The 19709-nt window shown below is 45.4% G+C and overlaps 1 pseudogene; it reads left to right on the forward strand.

Moving 5' to 3' along the window:
- Positions 1 to 545: 545 nt before the first annotated feature.
- Positions 546 to 19709, forward strand: part of LOC141197795 (uncharacterized) — an 84814-nt pseudogene continuing 65650 nt past the window's right edge.

Below are 19709 nucleotides of genomic sequence, written 5' to 3' on the forward strand. Positions count from 1 at the left end.
CACCTCGTACACACGCGGCTCTGCTCCGTACACCTCGTACACACGCGGCTCTGCTCCGTACACCTCGTACACACGCGGCTCCGCGGCTCTGCTCCGTACACCTCGTACACACGCGGCTCTGCTCCGTACACCTCGTACACACGCGACTCCGCTCCGTACACCTCGTACACACACGGCTCCGCTCCGTACACCTCGTACACACACGGCTCCGCTCCGTACACACGCGGCTCCGCTCCGTACACCTCGTACACACACGGCTCTGCTCCGTACACCTCGTAAACACGCGGCTCTGCTCCGTACACCTCGTACACACGCGGCTTCACTCCGTACACCTCGTACACGCGCGGCTCCGCTCCGTACACCTCGTACACACACGGCTCCGCTCCGTACACCTCGTACACACGCGGCTCTGCTACATCCACACTGTAAACCCCTCTTGACCCCACACATAAACTTCAGCTCATCCAGCACCATGACAACCAGCACAGCAGAGTCCTGCATCCACTGAGGCCCCTGATCATGTGACCCCTGACTCCTCCCCTCCTGTGACCTCATCACAGCTCCTGTGCGCACAGAGCAACCATATATGTGGTGGCGGCTCTGCAGGTGGAGGTATGTGGAGACCCCATTACTGGGCGCAGGGGGCATTAACCCCTTCAGCACGGAGACTCTTTTGGGGTCTAGTGTTGCCCCTTTATAAGAATCATAAGGTTTTTGTTCTGTTTCCTGTAATAGATACATACGACCCAACTATGGAGACAGGAAGGGAGGAAACGTATTGTTCTCATAGTACAGGGCCCCTTTACTGGCCCCACAGTGTAATGCCCCATTATGCCCCTTATGCAGGATGTATGATGCCCCACACAGTGTAATGCCCTCATTATGCCCCTTATGTACTATGTATGATGCCCCCACACAGTGTAATGCCCCCATTATGCCCCTTATGCAGTATGTATGATGCCCCCACACAGTGTAATGTCCCCATTATGCCCCTTATGCAGGATGTATGATGCCCCCACACAGTGTAATGCCCCCATTATGCCCCTTATGCAGGATGTATGATGCCCCCCCACAGTGTAATGCCCCCATTATGCCCCTTATGTAGGATGTATGATGCCCCCCACAGTGTAATGCCCCCATTATGCCCCTTATACAGTATGTATGATGCCCCACACAGTGTAATGCCCCCATTATGCCCCTATGCAGGATGTATGATGCCCCCACACAGTGTAATGCCCCCATTATGCCCCTATGCTGGATGTATGATGCCCCCCACAGTATAATGCCCCCATTATGCCCCTTATGCAGGATGTATGATGCCCCCCACAGTGTAATGCCCCCATTATGCCCCTTATGCAGGATGTATGATGCCCCCACACAGTGTAATGCCCCCCATTATGCCCCTTATGCAGTATGTATGATGCTCCACACACAGTGTAATGCCCCCATTATGCCCCTTATGCAGGATGTATGATGCCCCCCACAGTGTAATGCCCCCATTATGCCCCTTATGCAGGATGTATGATGCCCCCACACAGTGTAATGCCCCCCATTATGCCCCTTATGCAGTATGTATGATGCTCCACACACAGTGTAATGCCCTCATTATGCCCCTTATACAGGATGTATGATACCCCCACAGTATAATGCCCCCATTATGCCCCTTATGCAGGATGTATGATGCCCCCACACAGTGTAATGCCCCCATTATGCCCCTTATGCAGTATGTATGATGCCCCCACACAGTGTAATGCCCCCATTATACCCCTTATGCAGTATGTATGATGCCCCACAGTGTAATGCCCCCATTATGCCCCTTATGCAGTATGTATGACGCCCCTACACAGTGTAATGCCCCCATTATGACCCTTATGCAGTATGTACAGTGGTGGCCAAAAGTATTGGCACCCCTGCAATTCTGTCAGATAATACTCAATTTCTTCCTGAAAATGATTGCAATCACAAATTCTTTGGTATTATTATCTTCATTTAATTTGTCTTCAATGAAAAAACACAAAAGAGAATGAAGCAAAAATCAAATCATTGATCATTTCACACAAAACTCCAAAAATGGGCCAGACAAAAGTATTGGCACCCTCAGCCTAATACTTGGTTGCACAACCTTTAGCCAAAATAACTGCGAACAACCGCTTCCGGTAACCATCAATGAGTTTCTTACAATGCTCTGCTGGAATTGTAGACAATTCTTCTTTGGCAAACTGCTCCAGGTCCCTGAAATTTTGAAGGGTGCCTTCTCCAAACTGCCATTTTGAGATCTCTCCACAGGTGTTCTATGGGATTCAGGTCTGGACTCATTGCTGGCCACCTTAGAAGTCTCCAGTGCTTTCTCTCAAACCATTTTATAGTGCTTTTGGAAGTGTGTTTTGGGTCATTGTCCTGCTGGAAGACCCATGACCTCTGAGAGAGACCCATCACCTCTGAGGGAGACCCAGCTTTCTCACACTGGGCCCTACATTATGCTGCAAAATTTGTTGGTAGTCTTCAGACTTTATAATGCCATGCACACGGTCAAGCAGTCCAGTGCCAGAGGCAGCAAAGCAACCCCAAAACATCAGGGAACCTCCGCCATGTTTGACTGTAGGGACCGTGTTCTTTTCTTTGAATGCCTCTTTTTTTTCCCTGTACACTCTATGTTGATGCTTTTTCCCAAAAAGCTCTACTTTTGTCTCATCTGACCAGAGAACATTCTTCCAAAACGTTTTAGGCTTTCTCAGGTAAGTTTTGGCAAACTCCAGCCTGGCTTTTTTATGTCTCGGGGTAAGAAGTGGGGTCTTCCTGGGTATCCTACCATACAGTCCCTTTTCATTCAGACGCCGACGGATAGTACGGGTTGATACTGTTGTACCCTCGAACTGCAGGGCAACTTGAACTTGTTTGGATGTTAGTCGAGGTTCTTTATCCACCATCCGCACAATCTTGCGTTGAAATCTCTCATCAATTTTTCTTTTCTGTCCACATCTAGGGAGGTTAGCTACAGTACCATGGGCTTTAAACTTCTTGAAGACACTGCACGGAAGACACAGGAACATTCAGGTCTTTGGAGATGGACTTGTAGCCTTGAGATTGCTCATGCTTCCTCACAATTTGGTTTCTCAAGTCCTCAGACAGTTCTTTGGTCTTCTTTCTTTTCTCCATGCTCAATGTGGTACACACAAGGACACAGGACAGAGGTTGAGTCAACTTTAATCCATGTTAACTGGCTGATTTAGTTATTGCCAACACCTGTTAGGTGCCACAGGTAAGTTACAGGTGCTGTTAATTACACGAATTAGAGAAGCATCACATGATTTTTCAAACAGTGCCAATACTTTTGTCCACCCCCTTTTTTAGGTTTGGTGTGGAATTATATCCAATTTGGCTTTAAGACAATTCTTTTTAGTATTTTTTCATTGAAGACAAAATAAATGAAGATAATAATACCAAAGAATTTGTGATTGCAACCTTTATCAGAAAGAAACTGAGTATTATCTGACAGAATTGCAGGGGTGCCAATACTTTTGACCACCACTGTATGATGCCCCACACATTGTAATACCTCCATTATGCCCCTTATGCAGTATTTTTGATGCCCCACACAGTATAATGCCCCCATTATGCCCCTTATGCAGTATGTATGATGCCCCCACACAGTGTAATGCCCCCATTATGCCCCTTATGCAGTATGTATGATGCCCCCACACAGTGTAATGCGCCCATTATGCCCCTTATGCAGTATGTATGATGCCCTCATTATGCCCCTTATGCAGTATGTATGATGCCCCCACACAGTGTAATGCCCCCATTATGCCCCTTATGCAGTATGTATGATGCCCCCACACAGTGTAATGCCCCCATTATGCCCCTTATGCAGTATGTATGATGCCCCCACACAGTGTAATGCCCCCATTGTGCCCCTTATGCAGTATGTATGATGCCCCCACACAGTGTAATGCCCCCATTATGCCCCTTATGCAGTATGTATGATGCCCCCACACAGTGTAATGCCCCCATTATGCCCCTTATGCAGTATGTATGATGCCCCCCACAGTGTAATGCCCCCATTATGCCCCTTATGCAGTATGGATGATGCCCCCACACAGTATAATGTTCCCACAGTACCGCCTGAGGTCCTGCAGTTGGAATAAGTCCTGAGGTTTTACAGTTGGAATAATCCCTCTGGAGTTGGTTTTCCCTCTGCCTGCTCCCCTACATATACCCCCGAGCATGTATACATTCATGTAGGGGAGCAGGCCTTACTAGATATCGAGGCTTTGTACAGTAATATATCGCATGAGGATGATATCAGTGGCGTAAGATGTTTATTGAAATCGATATCAATAGAGTGTAGTAGACATAATGACTTCATGGAGGATCTTCTAAAATTCATTCTTACTCATAACGTCTTACTTTTTGACAGGAAGTACTTAAACGAGCTCAGGGGTAATGCGATGGGGAGCCCCTGTACCCCCTCATCTGCTAATCTATTCCTGGGCTGGTGGGAGGAAACCAAAATACTCAGTGATGATTATAAGTAGTGGCAACCATATATTGGGGTATGATATAGATATATTGACAACATTTTTATCATCTGGTCAAGGACGAGTGAACAATTTCTTTAATTTGTCAGGGAACTCAATATCCATAGAGTGGCCCTTAGATTTATATCAGAGTTTAATTATTACCAGTTGCCTTTCCTTGATGTACCAATCAAGAAAGTACGGGATGGGAGCCAGGGCTGTGGAGTCGGTAAGCCAAACCTTTGACTCCTACTCCTAAATTTCCATGACACCGTCTCCGACTTCATGACTCCGACTCCCTCATACATGGCTCATGTTTAAGTGATTTACAGTAGGACACATTTTATTCGTTCTCCCATGACAGCACCACGAGAGAGAGGATCTGCCCATCAAGGACAGGAAACCTACGGGTTAAAAAGGGCGGCACCTCTCTCTCGCCTCAGTTTAGGTTTCCTGTCCATGATGGGAGACCTCGCAGGCTTACCTGCAGAAGATGGTCTCTTGCCCCAGAGGGAGCCACAGGGCGTTGGATGGAGCTGTCTGTCCTGGGCCTCTGGAGACGCCACGGCAGGGCTCATTGGGGCACCTCCATGTGCGTTGCGGCAGGCAGTACGAGGCAGGAGATCCGGGCCGCGCCGGCGGGGCACGTGACAGGCGCGGCCCTGTGACGTATTTCCGGTGCGTCGGGGACGTCACCGGAAGTGGGCGGAGCTCGCGTGCGCAACCAGGAAGTGCGCGCGAGCATGAAGACGCCGAAGCCACGAGGAGGACAACGTCAGCTGGGCAGGCGGCGGTGAGCCCACCTGGGGGGGGGGAACCACGTGGGAACAATTGACTCCCTCCTGGGTTCTAAAAAAGAAAAAAACCCACACATGGTACCTGGCATGGCCAGTATAAAAGAGTCCTGGCAACATACAAAGGTGCTTCCCAGCCCATTGTTATCTTGGTAGACATGGGAGATTCATAGGAGCAGCTTTCACCTCAGCAAGAGCAGCTGCTGCAGGAGCAGCCCTCTGGGGAGCCCTCACAACTGGTGGTGCAACGTTATTCCCGGTCTGGGTCTAGTCGTTCACCACTAAGAGCAGAAAAAATAGTCCGGTTCAGCGTGATTCCCCGCCTTTTATGATGGATTCTTCTGCTTCTACGGTACCAGATATTCTGTGGGGTAAGTGGAATCTTCGTGGAAGTTCTACTAATAGTTTCCTCCTCCTTTTTTCTTTCTATAAACTCCTCTTTCAGAGCAAGAAATGTTCAGCTAAAACGAAACATAAAGAATGTGCCTTATGCAGCAATCCGCTCCCAGATGCATATAATAAGAAATTGTGCCAGCTGTGTATTAACAAAGTAATGGCGGAGGAAACCCCTGGGTTGTCCCTGGACCTAAAGACTTTAATTAGAGAGGAAATAGGCAAGGCTTTGCAAGGCTCAGAATCTACTCATATTTCTCGGGAACCTGAGCCGGGTCCAGATATCTGACATTTCCTCCTCCGCTCTCTCTTCTTCTGATAGTGAATCGGATAGACAGTGTTTTCCTCTGCAGGAGGTTGATGCCTTGGTAAAAGCTGTCCGGTCTACCATGGGCATTGTAGACATGAGGGCAGAAAAGTCTGTGGAGGACTTAATGTTTGGTGGATTAGGTCAGAAAAAGAGAAAACGTTTTCCCGTGAATACAAGAGTAAAAGACCTCAATGATAGAGAGTGGAAAAAACCCGACAGGAAGGGCAGTGTTCCTCCATCTTTCAAGAGGAGGTACCCATTTGAGGATGCCATATGTTCCTCTTGGTCAAAAGCACCAAAGCTGGACGTTGCTGTCGCTAAAGCGGCAAAAAAGACTTCCCTCCCGTTTGATGACATGGGAGCATTAAAAGACCCCCTGGACAGACGAGCCGATACCTTCTTAAAAGGTGCATGGGAGACAGCTGCAGGAGCACTGAGACCAGCAGTAGCAGCCACCTGCACATCTAGAGCCCTGATGGTTTGGCTGGAACAGTTAAACAGTCAGCTAAGGGATGGTGTCTCTAGGAAGGAGATTATTTCTTCCCTTCCACTGATTCAGGGTGCAGCGGCCTTTCTTGCTGATGCGTCTGCGGACTTAGTCAGATTCGCAGCAAAGTCATCAGCTCTGTCAAATGCGGCTCGACGAGCGCTATGGATTAAATGCTGGCTTGGGGATGTACAGACAAAGTCCAGGCTGTGTGCAATCCCTTGCGAAGGGGAATATCTCTTTGGCCAGACTATGGACGAATTATTGGAGAAGGCCGGAGATCCTAAGAAGTGTTTTCCATCAGTACCTCTACCCTCCTTTAAGAGATCGTTTCGGAAAAGAAAATTCATCCGAAGAAGATTCTTCAGGGAACCGGACAAGTCCGAAGAAAGAGGTCGAAAAGGTAGAGGCCTTCTCTTTGGTTCATCTCCAAAAAATCAGCAGAAGCCAGGGAATGCACAATCAGCCCAGGTGGGAGGGAGATTGTCATTATTTTCCCCAGCTTGGGAACAGATTTCTCATAGTAATTGGATTTTGAGCCTGATTAAATATGGTCTAAAATTTCAATTTCAAGCTTTTCCTCACAAGAGATTCATGATTGTTCCCTCTAGTTCCTCCCCAGAACGCCAGACTGCCCTCGTATCGGAAATTCAAGTCTTAATAAGGAAAAACGTCCTGATTGAGGTTCCGGATTCAGAAAAGGGTCTCGGATTCTACTCCCCGCTCTTCTTGGTCCCAAAACCGGATGGGAGTTTCAGGACAATTATAAATCTAAAATCCTTAAATAGCTTCCTTAAAGTAGACAATTTCAAAATGGAATCCTTGAAAACAGTAATAAAGTTGCTTTTTCCCCACTGTTATATGGTAGTTCTCGATCTCAAGGATGCGCATTACCATATTCCCATTCATAGTTACTATCAGAAATACCTGAGGCTGGCCATTGAAATTGAGGGGGTGGTTAAACACTTTCAGTACACTGCACTTCCCTTTGGGTTAGCAATAGCCCCGCGAATTTTCACCAAATTAATGGCAGAGGTTATGGCCCATATAAGAGAAAGAGACATTCTAATAATCCCTTACCTAGATGATCTCCTGATAGTGGGAAACTCTGTTGTTCAATGCGAGGCCCACCTTCGGGTGACCATGTCTGTCTTGGAGGGCTTGGGGTGGTTTCTAAATTTGGAAAAATCTAGATTAACTCCACTCAAAGCTCAGCAGTATCTGGGGGTCATGTTAGATTCTAAAAAACGGTTATGTTATTTATCTGAAGAAAAAATCACAAGAATCCAGGGTTTGGTAAGACAGTGTATGGATAAACCCTCTATGTCACTCCTTAAAGCCATGTCGTTATTAGAGACCTTAACCTCGAGTTTTTCCGCAGTTCGTTGGTCACAATTTCATTCAAGGGCTCTTCAGTGGGATGTATTGCATAACAACTCAGTCCTAGAAGGACATTTAGACCGTGAGTTTACCCTGTGTCCTCGGGCCATACATTCCCTTCATTGGTGGTTATGACACGATAATCTTTCTAGGGGGGTCCCCTGGGAGTGTAAGCCGATGGCAGTCTTAACTACAGATGCGAGTGCTGCAGGTTGGGGAGCTCACTTCAATGGGAACTTAGTTCAGGGGACCTGGTCAAGGAGTGAGATACAGTTGTCATCAAATGTTAAGGAGCTTTTGGCGGTGGATTATGCGTTCAACAAGTTCCTTACAGGGCCAGCATGTCCGTATACTCTCGGGCAATCAAGTCTCGGTAGCTTATTTAAATCACCAAGGGGGAACCCGCTCAAGAGACTTAATGAGGGTAGCGGACAGACTTCTTCAGAATATCATTGTCTCTCCCTTTCGGCTATTCATCTAAAAGGGAAAGAAAACGTCTGTTATGTTCTGCTACCAGAGCTAAGGAAAGAGAGGAAATCTGTCCCTACGATAGAACTCAGCTGAATCCCTACGATGTAACAGGGAACCTGATCCTGCGATCAGACCTGCTAAAGTCCTAAGCTAGTCTGTACGGAGACCTATAGATGTGGGGAAGGAATCCCTACAAGTACTAAGGACTGGGAGGAAAATGGGACACCTCCTAACAGAAATAGTAGCAGACAGACAAACAAACAAAATATATAGAACACTGAGGTCCGTAGACCAAGCAAACTAACAGAGTTAGATACAGAGCACAGGCTAGCTAGAAAGTAGTTATACAATGAAGTCCAGCAAAGCCAGAAGGGCGGAGCAGGATTAAATAGGCCAACGAGGTCATGTGACCAGCAAAGGAAAAAACCTAAGAGCAAGGTTCTAACAGTACCCCCCCTTCTAAGAGGATCCTCCGGATCCCCTAGGACCAGGCTTATCAGGAAATCTCCTGTGAAACGCTCTGATAAGTCTGGACGCGGAAACATCATCTGACCTCACCCAAGAGTTATCCTCGGGTCCGAAACCTTTCCAGGCCACCAGATACTGCAAACTACCTCTATACCGTCTAGAGTTAAGGATGCGAGAAATTTCATATTCCCCGTCCTCCACCACCGGAGGAACAGAGGCAGAGGCGTCACCATCCGACACAACAGCTTTTTTTAACAGAGAGACATGAAATACCGGATTAATTCTCCAGGAGGTAGGAACCTCCAACCTAACAGCAGATTGGTTGACAACCTGAAGCACCTTAAAGGGCCCTACAAACTTGGGACCCAATTTCTTAGAAGGAATCCTCAACCGCAGATTCCTAGAGGACAACCAAACCATGTCACCAACAGCGAACAAAACCTCCTGTCGTTTCCTATCAAAGTAGTCTTTAGATTTTCTGTTGGCCTCCTGAAGATTACCACGCACATCCGTCCAAACTCTCTCCAAATCACCGGAAAAATTCTCCTCCTCAGGCACGGCAGATCCCAACTTGGAGAACGACCCAAACGACGGATGTCTCCCAGAACAACAAAAAAAAGGCGAACAACCAGCAGAAGAAGATGTATGATTGTTCAGAGCAAATTCAGCAAGTGGCAGAAACTCAGACCACCCCTCTTGATTGTCTGCCACAAAACAACGCAAGAACTGCTCAACATCCTGGTTTTTCCTTTCTGTCTGGCCATTAGATTCAGGATGATATCCGGACGAGAACGACAGATGAACTCCCAACCTGTCACAAAAGGCACGCCAAAAACGAGCCACGAACTGAGGACCCCTATCAGAAACAATGTCAGTAGGAACGCCATGAAGTCTGACAATTTCCTTGACAAAGGCCTTAGCGAGAGTTTTAGCGCAGGGCAGTTTGACGAAGGGAACCAAGTGACACATCTTGCTAAAACGGTCCACGACCACCCAGATGACAGTAAAACCCTCAGAGGGGGGAAGGTCAGTTATAAAGTCCATAGCCAAATGTGTCCAAGGAGCACTAGGAACCTCCAAAGGACAAAGCAACCCCGCAGCAGGAGTATGTGAGGACTTAGATCTAGCACATATAGTACATTGACGCACCCACTTAATGACTTCCTTCTGCCATCCAGGCCACCAAAAACTGCGACCCACCAGTCTCTTGGTCTCAGAGATTCCGGGATGACCTGCCAACCGAGATTCGTGACACTCAATAAACAAATCTCTCCTAAAGGTCCCAGGCACAAACAACCTCCCATGAGGAGTGTTAGATGGGGCATTCTCCTGTGCTTTAAGAATCTCGTCTTCCAAAACGGAGTCCAAAGCAGCTATCACAACACCTTCTTGTAAAATGTTCTCCTCTTTCTCAGCACCAACTATGGGAGAAAAACTGCGAGACAAGGCATCCGCCTTAACATTCTTAGTACCAGGGATGTAAGTAACGGAGAAATTAAACCGCGAGAAAAACAGTGCCCACCTAGCCTGACGGGCATTCAGGCGCTTGGCAGCATCAAGATATATCAGATTTTTATGATCCGTAAGAACCTGAACGGGAAATTCCGCACCTTCCAAGAAGTGGCGCCAGTGTTCAAATGCGAGTTTAATAGCCAATAATTCCCGATTACCAATATCGTAATTCAGTTCAGTCTCCGAAAATTTTTTTGAAAAAAAAGGCACAGGGATGTAATCCATCCCCGTTATCCTGAGACAATACTGCGCCAACCCCCACCGAAGAAGCATCAACCTCAACCAAAAACGGCTTAGTCACATCAGGCTGCATAAGGATGGGAGCAGAGGTGAACCTCTCCTTGAGATACACAAAAGCTTCAATGGCCTCAGAAGACCACTGAACCGCATCAGCACCTTTCCTGGTGAGATCGGTTAGAGGTTTGACAATACTAGAAAATTTTTTTATGAATTTTCTGTAATAATTGGCGAAACCTAAAAACCTCTGTATCGATTTCAAACCAATAGGCCTAGGCCATTCCTGTACAGCTTGAACTTTAACCGGGTCCATCTCAAAACCTTCGCTGGAGATAATGTAACCCAAAAAACTAATTCTCTGTACAGCGAACTCACATTTCTCCAGCTTAGCAAAAAGCGAATTGTCCATTAACAATTGTAATACCTCACGTACGCTCCGCCAATGAGACTCCAGATCCGGCGAATAAATCAAAATGTCATCCAAATACACAACCACATTTTTGCCGATCAAAGGTCTAAGGATGTCATTAATAAGATTCTGAAAAAATGCAGGAGCATTAGTAAGACAAAAAGGCATAACCAGATTCTCAAAATGACCCACAGGAGTGTTAAAAGCAGTCTTCCATTCGTCACCCTCCTTCATGCGCAACAGATTGTATGCCCCCTTAAGGTCAATTTTAGAGAACCACTTGGCCCCCATTAACTGATTAAACAGATCAGGAATCAATGGCAGTGGGTAAGGATTGCGTACAGTAATTTTGTTAATCTCACGAAAATCCAGACAAGGACGTAAACCGCCGTCCTTTTTTTTTACAAAAAAAAATCCAACCGCCACAGGAGACTTAGAGGGCCTAATGTCACCGGCGGCCAAACTTGTCTGTATATATTCATCCAAAGCCTTCCTCTCAGGAATAGTAAGGTTAAATAAACGACTTTTAGGAAGAGTCGCTCCAGGGACAAATTCAATAGAACAATCATAGTCTCTATGGGGAGGCAAAACCTGCGATTCCTTCTCAGAAAAAACTCTCCAAAAATCCTGAATAGGAACAGGCAATTCTCCCCTATCCAAAGCTGCAATACGCCCGTTACAACACTTGTCATAACATTTATGGCTCCAGGATTTAATTTCATTGGTAGACCAATCCAGTACAGGATTGTGAAATTTTAACCAGGGCAATCCCAATATTACTGGAGAAGGCAAGTTATTCAAAACTACCAAATCCAATTTCTCATGGTGAACACCATTAATAGTGAGAGGAAATTCACAGACCTTGAGAGTAATATTCTTCAAAGGGGAACCATCCACAGAAACCACAGCAATGGGGGATGATAAAGGTTCGGGTTTTAAATTAAGTCTTTCCAAGAATCCCCCATCAATTACATTCAGAGTAGACCCACAATCAACAAACACCCGAAATTCCATTAATTTTTCCTGAGCAATCGTGGAAGCAGCTAAAAATACACCCTTGGAATTTAAACAGGCAATACGGGCATGACTGACCATTTTTTTTTCTTTCTTCATACGAAGCTCACAGCCTTTAATCAAATGACCAGATTTTCCGCAATAGAAACACAAGCCTTCAGAAAATCGACGGTCTTTTTTTTGAGAGCGAGGTGCCACCGATCCAATCTCCATCGGTTCACCACTGTTCGTACACACATTCTCATAACCAGAAACTGACATAGCAGAGGATTTGCTCTCATTAACCCTTGCACGCAGTCTCCTATCCACCCGTATAGCTAATTGCATAGCCTGTTGCAAATCTTCAGGTGTAGGATAAGCAATTAGCAGGTCTTTAACCCTTTCATTGAGCCCAGCAAGAAATAGACTTTTCAGAGCAGAATCGTTCCACCCTGTTTGAGTAGACCAACGACGGAAATGAGTACAATATTTTTCCACATAACCTAATCCCTGTTTCAAACGTCTCAACTCAGTCTCAGCTGATGCGACACGGTCAGGATCATCATATAATAGCCCCAAAGCAGAAAAAAAACTATCCACTGATCTGAAGCATGTATCACTAGGTTGCAAAGAAAAGGCCCACTCCTGAGGCTCTTTGCGAAAAAGTGACATTATGAACCCTATGCGCTGGGATTCATCCCCAGAGGACTTGGGTCTCAAACGAAAATACAATAAGCAAGCATTTTTAAATGAAAAAAATTCTCGTTGTTCACCAAAAAATAAATCCGGCAAACATACCTTAGGCTCCAAGAAATGTGCTCCAGGACAGTTACTCACGTGCTGACGGAGCTCGGCCACCTCCAGAGAGAGTCCCTGCAGGCGATGAGCCAAATCCTGAACTGACACCATGATGGAACAGAAAAATCTTTCCTTAGAGAATTTGCAGGCTGGACTTACTGTTATGTTCTGCTACCAGAGCTAAGGAAAGAGAGGAAATCTGTCCCTACGATAGAACTCAGCTGAATCCCTACGATGTAACAGGGAACCTGATCCTGCGATCAGACCTGCTAAAGTCCTAAGCTAGTCTGTACGGAGACCTATAGATGTGGGGAAGGAATCCCTACAAGTACTAAGGACTGGGAGGAAAATGGGACACCTCCTAACAGAAATAGTAGCAGTCAGACAAACAAACAAAATATATAGAACACTGAGGTCCGTAGACCAAGCAAACTAACAGAGTTAGATACAGAGCACAGGCTAGCTAGAAAGTAGTTATACAATGAAGTCCAGCAAAGCCAGAAGGGCGGAGCAGGATTAAATAGGCCAACGAGGTCATGTGACCAGCAAAGGAAAAAACCTAAGAGCAAGGTTCTAACAACGTCACAGCGGATTTCCTAAGCCGTATTTCCATAAAAGAGGGAGAATGGTCCTTGAATCCTCAAATCTTCTCCAGAATTGTGGCAATGTGGGGTCTTCCGACAGTGGACTTATTTGCGACGAAATGCAACCGGAAGGTGACAACATTCTGTTCCCTAGACCCCAGAGAAGAACCCCTGACAGTGGACGCCTTTATGGTTCCCTGGAAATTCCCTCTGACATATGCATTTCCTCCCATGATCCTGCTTCCAGCAGTTATAAGGAAGATCAGGGCAGACGGGGCCAGAGTAATACTCATATGCCCCTTTTGGCCCAAAAGACCGTGGTTCCCTTGTCTCCGAAAAATATCCATATCAGATCCCTGGATCCTTCCGGAGATTCCAGACCTTCTCACACAGGGTCCGGTTTCCCATACTCCAGCCTCGAGTCTCCATTTGACGGCGTGGAATTTGAGAGGGTGCTGTTAACCAACAAGGGATTCCCCGCAAATGTAGTAAATACTCTCTTGTCTAGCAGAAAACCCGTTACCACCCGCATTTATGCTAGGACCTGGAGGAAGTTTTTATCATTTACTGAATTTAAATCAGAGGAGGGGCCCCCTATTGGGAATATACTAGAGTTTCTGCAGCGGGGCTTAGAATTGGGGCTTACCACTAGTACCTTAAAAGTACAGGTGTCGGCTTTGGGAGCTTTGTTTTCTTCCGATATTGCAGCTAATTATTGGATAGCACGATTTATAAAAGCTTCCTTTAGGTGTAGACCCATTATCAAAGCAAAATCCTCTCCCTGGGATTTGAATTTGGTCCTAGAGGCCTTAACTAATCCTCCCTTCGAGCCCCTAGATTTAGCCTCCCCAAAAATTATTCTCCTAAAAACAGCCCTGTTAGTGGCCCTGACTTCAGCCAGAAGAGTGAGTGACATACAGGCTCTTTCCATATGTCCGCCATTTACTCAGATTCTGGATGATAGGATTGTATTAAAACCTGACCCAGCCTTTCTTCCAAAAGTAGTCACTCGGTTCCATAGAACTCAGGAGGTAGTTCTCCCAACCTTTTGCTTTCCCCCCAAAAATCAAAAAGAGGAGAGGCTACACACTTTAGACGTGAGGAGGTGCGTACTCAAATACCTACAGATTTCACGCAGTTTTAGGAAGGATAATTCCCTATTTATATGCCATCAGGGGGCTAGAAAGGGTTGTAAGGCCTCAAAGTCTACGATTGCAAGATGGATTAGAGAGGCCATATCCCTCGCCTACTCCTCAGGGAATAAGGAGGTTCCGGAGGGGTTGAGAGCTCATTCCACCAGAGCGATAGCAACCTCCTGGGCGGAGTAAACGGGGCTTTCCATCGAAGAGATATGTAAGGCTGCCACTTGGTCTTCTCCTTCTACCTTTTATAGGCATTATAGATTGGACCTGGGTGTCTCTGCTGATCTCACCTTTGGGAGAAGGGTGCTTCAAGCGGTGATCCCTCCCTAATTTCCTTTCGTCTCTGTAATTCTCTCGTGGTGCTGTCATGGGAGAACGAATAAAGCCTTAGTTACTTACCGGTAACGGGATTTTTCGGAGCCCATGACAGCACCCGTATATTCCCTCCCTTCACTGGTGTTTTGCACTCCCGTAGAGTTGGCTTTCCTTTGTTTTGTGCACCTTTGGGAGAAGTTGGTGAAAGTAATGTACTTAATGTAATGATGTGTTTATTGTAACTAACCTTGGCGGTCCTCTCATGCTCTGTTAACTAAACTGAGGCGAGAGAGAGGTGCCGCCCTTTTTAACCTGTAGGTTTCCTGTCCTTGATGGGCGGATCCTCTCTCTCGTGGTGCTGTCATGGGCTCCGAAAAATCCCGTTACCGGTAAGTAACTAAGGCTTTTCTCAGCTAAAAGTCTAGACTCTTAGATCAGGAATAGGCAAGACATTTATAGGATTTTTACAGGATGAAAATGGAGAAATGGTAAGAGAGGATGTTGAGAAGGCCGAACTTTTTAATTCCTATTTTGCATCTGTTTTCTCTCAGAAAGAAAATGTAACATCAACTGATCTTCACTGTCCTTTTAAAGGAATAGAAGAATCCAAGTTATCTGTAAACAGAGAGATTGTGAGGGAATATTTAGCTAATATAAATGAGTTCAAGTCTCCAGGTCCAGATGAATTACACCCCAGAGTACTGAAGGAGATCGTAGAAGAAATTTTAGAACCACTCTCCATAATCTTTGAAAATTCTTGGAGAACAGGAGAAGTCCCAGAAGACTGGAGAAGAGCAAATGTTGTTCCTATCTTCAAAAAGGGGAAGAAGGTGGACCCAGGGAACTATAGGCCGGTGAGTCTGACTTCTATACCAGGAAAGATCTTTGAACAAATTATTAAACAACATGTATGTAAGTACATGGATAAGAATGAAGTGATTAACCAGAGTCAGCATGGGTTTGTAACTAACAAGTCATGTCAGACTAACTTAATTTCCTTCTATGACAGAATCACTGACTGGGTGGATCAGGGAAATGCTGTAGATATAGTATATCTTGACTTCAGCAAAGCATTTGACAAAGTATCTCACACCATCCTTATTGAAAAAATGACCAAGTATGCAATGGACCAGGCAACTGTTAGGTGGATTCATAACTGGCTTAGTGATCGGACTCAAAGGGTGGTTGTAAATGGCTTCACATCCAGCTGGATGAATGTCTCAAGTGGGGTACCACAGGGCTCTGTCCTGGGACCTGTATTGTTCAACATCTTTATCAATGATTTAGATGAAGGAATTGAGGGTAAACTGATTAAATTTGCTGATGACACAAAGCTAGGAGGGATAGCTAATACTAGAGAAGAGAGAGAGAGGATTCAAAAAGACCTAAATAAACTGGAGCAGTGGGCAGCAACCAGAATGTTTTTTAACAGGGAAAAATGCAAAGTACTACATCTGGGCAATAAAAATGAAAAAAGCATATACAGAATGGGAGGAATAGAGCTAAGCAACAGTACATGTGAAAAAGACTTAGGTATACTAATAGATCATAGACTGAACATGAGTCAACAGTGTGATGCAGCAGCAAAAAAGGCAAATACAATTCTGGGATGTATTAACAGAAGCATACAGTCTAGATCACGTGAAGTCATTATCGGTCTTTACTCCTCTTTGGTCAGACCTCATCTGGAATACTGTGTACAGTTTTGGGCACCACATTTTAAAAAAGATATAGACAAACTGGAGCAAGTTCAGAGAAGAGCGACCAGAATGGTGACTGGTCTGCAAACCATGTCCTATGAGGAAAGGTTGCAGGATTTGGGAATGTTTAGCTTGCAAAAAAGAAGACTGGGAGAAGACTGAATAGCTGTCTACAAATATGTCAAGGGCTGTCACATTTTAGAAGGATCATCTTTATTCTCATTTGCACAAGGAAAGACTAGAAGCAATGGGATGAAACTAAATGGGAGGAGACACAGATTAGATATTATAAAAAACTTTTTGACAGTTAGGGTGATTAATGAGTGGAACAGGCTGCCACGAGAGGTGGTGAGTTCCCCTTCAATGGACGTCTTCAAACAGAGGCTGGACAGACATCTGTCTGAGATGATTTAGTGAATCCTGCTTTGAGCAGGGGGTTGGACCAGATGACCCAGGAGGTCCCTTCCAACTCTACCATTCTATGATTCTAGGACATTTCATAACTTTCCCAAATTCTTATGAAAAAATATTCCTCACAAACTGCATTGAACTACTGTACCCAATTTATTATATATTTTAGGCGTCGGAGTGGGTCCATTTTATACCGAATCCACCAAAATGGGCACCGACTCCGACTCCACAGCCCTGGTTTGGACCCTAGGGACACTCATCTACCATAAACTATTAAAGTGGGATAGCCACCACTGCATCCTACTAAAAAAAAAAAAAATATCCAAGGGCCAATGTTTACAGTTGAGAAGAAACTGCTCTAATGTCACAGATATTAATATACAGGCAATAGACATGAACACCAGATTCAGGGAAAAAGGTATCCAAAGTACATTTTGGATTCCGCACGATTGTTTGCTGAAAAACAGGAGAGAGAGACACTTCTACATACCTAACCAAGACTCCAAGAAAAATATGGGATAACACAAGTAATAGGAACTTGTGACCATATCTTTAATATCCTCAGAAAACACTAGGATGTACTTGTGGCTGACCTGGACCTGAGGGTGCTTTGTGATCTGCTCCCACAATAACTTTCAGAAAGGGTTAGTCAATTAGGGACCGTTTAGTGCATAGTTTCTAAAAAAAACTGCACCCAAGGGGACATGGCTGGATAGAAGAATCTGGTTTCTTTAGATGTGTAGAAAGTTGTACATGTAATTGGATGAGACCATGTAAATCTTTCTCGAGTTCCTCTACAGGTGAAACCTCTTTCCAGAGGGATTATTCCAACTGTAAAACCTTGTATACTTGTATATGTGGCCACATGCACCTACCTCCTAGGTTATGTAAGCACAACCAAGAGGCAGTCTAAGAGGAGTGTCGGGGGGGGGGGGGAGCATTTGGGCGAAATACGCCATGGTTGGGTGTCACGGGTGTGTCAGAGGTGACAGACAGTCGCCCTGCAGGGGTTTGCAGGAGATCTCCACGTTTGGCAATGCAGACAGCTGCCTAGATGAGAGGCTGTGTTTAGGACCCAGATTCTACCTCCATTTAGTCTGGGTGTATATATACCTGGTGTGTCTATGTTGGCGTCGCCGGGTATACTCATTTCTACTTGGAACTTGGCTGAAGCAGTATCACGTCCTCTTTGGAGTCTTGAGGCCGTGTGCCCTGTTGGAGTTTCTTCTAAAGCAAAGTTTTAATTCCCCTGTGTTGTCTTTCCCTTTTGTCTTTAGAGTGCTAGCGGAGGTTGACTAGTGCTCATCTCCTTCCACCCCCAGCTATAGCCTTACGACAGGGATAGTTGGGCAAGGCATGTGATGGGCGACAGCTGCGGAGGCTGTATAGAGACGTTAGGGGGAGACAGGGTGATGCTAGTCCAGATTAGGAGGTCACCTCTTCCCCCTTTTCCATAGTGTCTGGGCTCCCTTTCCCTTTCTCCTCTGTGTTGCACTCACACCTGGCGTGACATTGGGACACCCCATTAGTGAGACACATGAACAGTGCACATTGAGGTGAAACAAGCGACATCTCCTTTTGCATCATTGAGGTGGTTAAACCCAATGTGAGAGGTGGTGATCTTAATAGATGTATCCTCAAAAAAGAAAGTGAATGTATTTCCAGACTGGATTCACTAGGCCCTAAGGGACTGAATGAGCAAATTTCCTATGCCTGTTTTGTATGAATACAGCCCCATTCTGGATTACATTTTAGGATTTTATACTCTACCCATTGCTACTCAGTTCCCTGTGAACGAGGTTCACATATTGTTTTACTTCATCAAGAGATCTGAGCTTCTATATCAGAATTATTTCTTATCAGTTATATCCCAATTATACTATTTAGTAACTAACAAGTGTGGTGTTCCTTGTGTATCTCTAATTATGCAATAGGGGTCAAATATGACCATTTAGGAGTATACTGTGGGCCACCATACCATATATTTTGTAGTGATAAAGTAGATCCACATGCCGATTGCATGATGGAAGGATGTGCAATACTTGTTTTTAGTCTCCCATGATACTGATCTCAGAGGATTTTTCTGTTGGTGGAATGCAATCCAATACCATATGCACTCCGGTGTGGAACGCAGACATATGGGCATGCACATTTGTGGACAATGATCCTAGATGGAATGATGACTACGGGCATGCGCAGTCACAGGTACGAGTTTCACGGCGGCAATCAGTTTATCTGGTGTTTCAGCATAAAGCACGTCACTTCCGGACATGCACACTAGGTGATGGACATTATCGAACCTCTAGCTCATGAGAAGTAGCGTAGGTGCAGTATATTATTGTAGACAGACTCTATTCTGTATATCCTGTGACAATTCACCTCTAGGAATGGGAATGAGCCTCATAGTCTGGGAGGGGTTTTGGATGAAGTGGGATATTTAAACATGGACACCTGGCTATTAGGCACGCTATGTTGAACATCATGAATAATCATCCCTGTATCAAGCCTCCTAATGAACCTGTTGGGAAAATGCATTGAGGCGAATTATTGAAACATTCTCTGAGTACCATACCCTTTCCTTTATACATATTGTAGGGGATTTACTCACTGGGGCACAATAGGAGGAAAACAGGAGGCATGTTCTTAAATTTCATGTGGGTTTATTACTTCATAAACCCAGAAGCCAAACAGAAAAGCAAATAGCCTTTAGATCAGGCAAACAAAGTAAATGTCCTTAGCAGGTCTCTACTCAGCCAGGCCTGTGTGGCACACAAGCTGGGGTAGCGTC

This window comes from Phyllobates terribilis, unplaced genomic scaffold (assembly GCF_046119375.1).
Source record: "Phyllobates terribilis strain yellow unplaced genomic scaffold, ASM4611937v1 Scaffold_88__1_contigs__length_6355796, whole genome shotgun sequence".
In the NCBI taxonomy this organism is placed as follows: Eukaryota; Metazoa; Chordata; class Amphibia; order Anura; family Dendrobatidae; genus Phyllobates; species Phyllobates terribilis.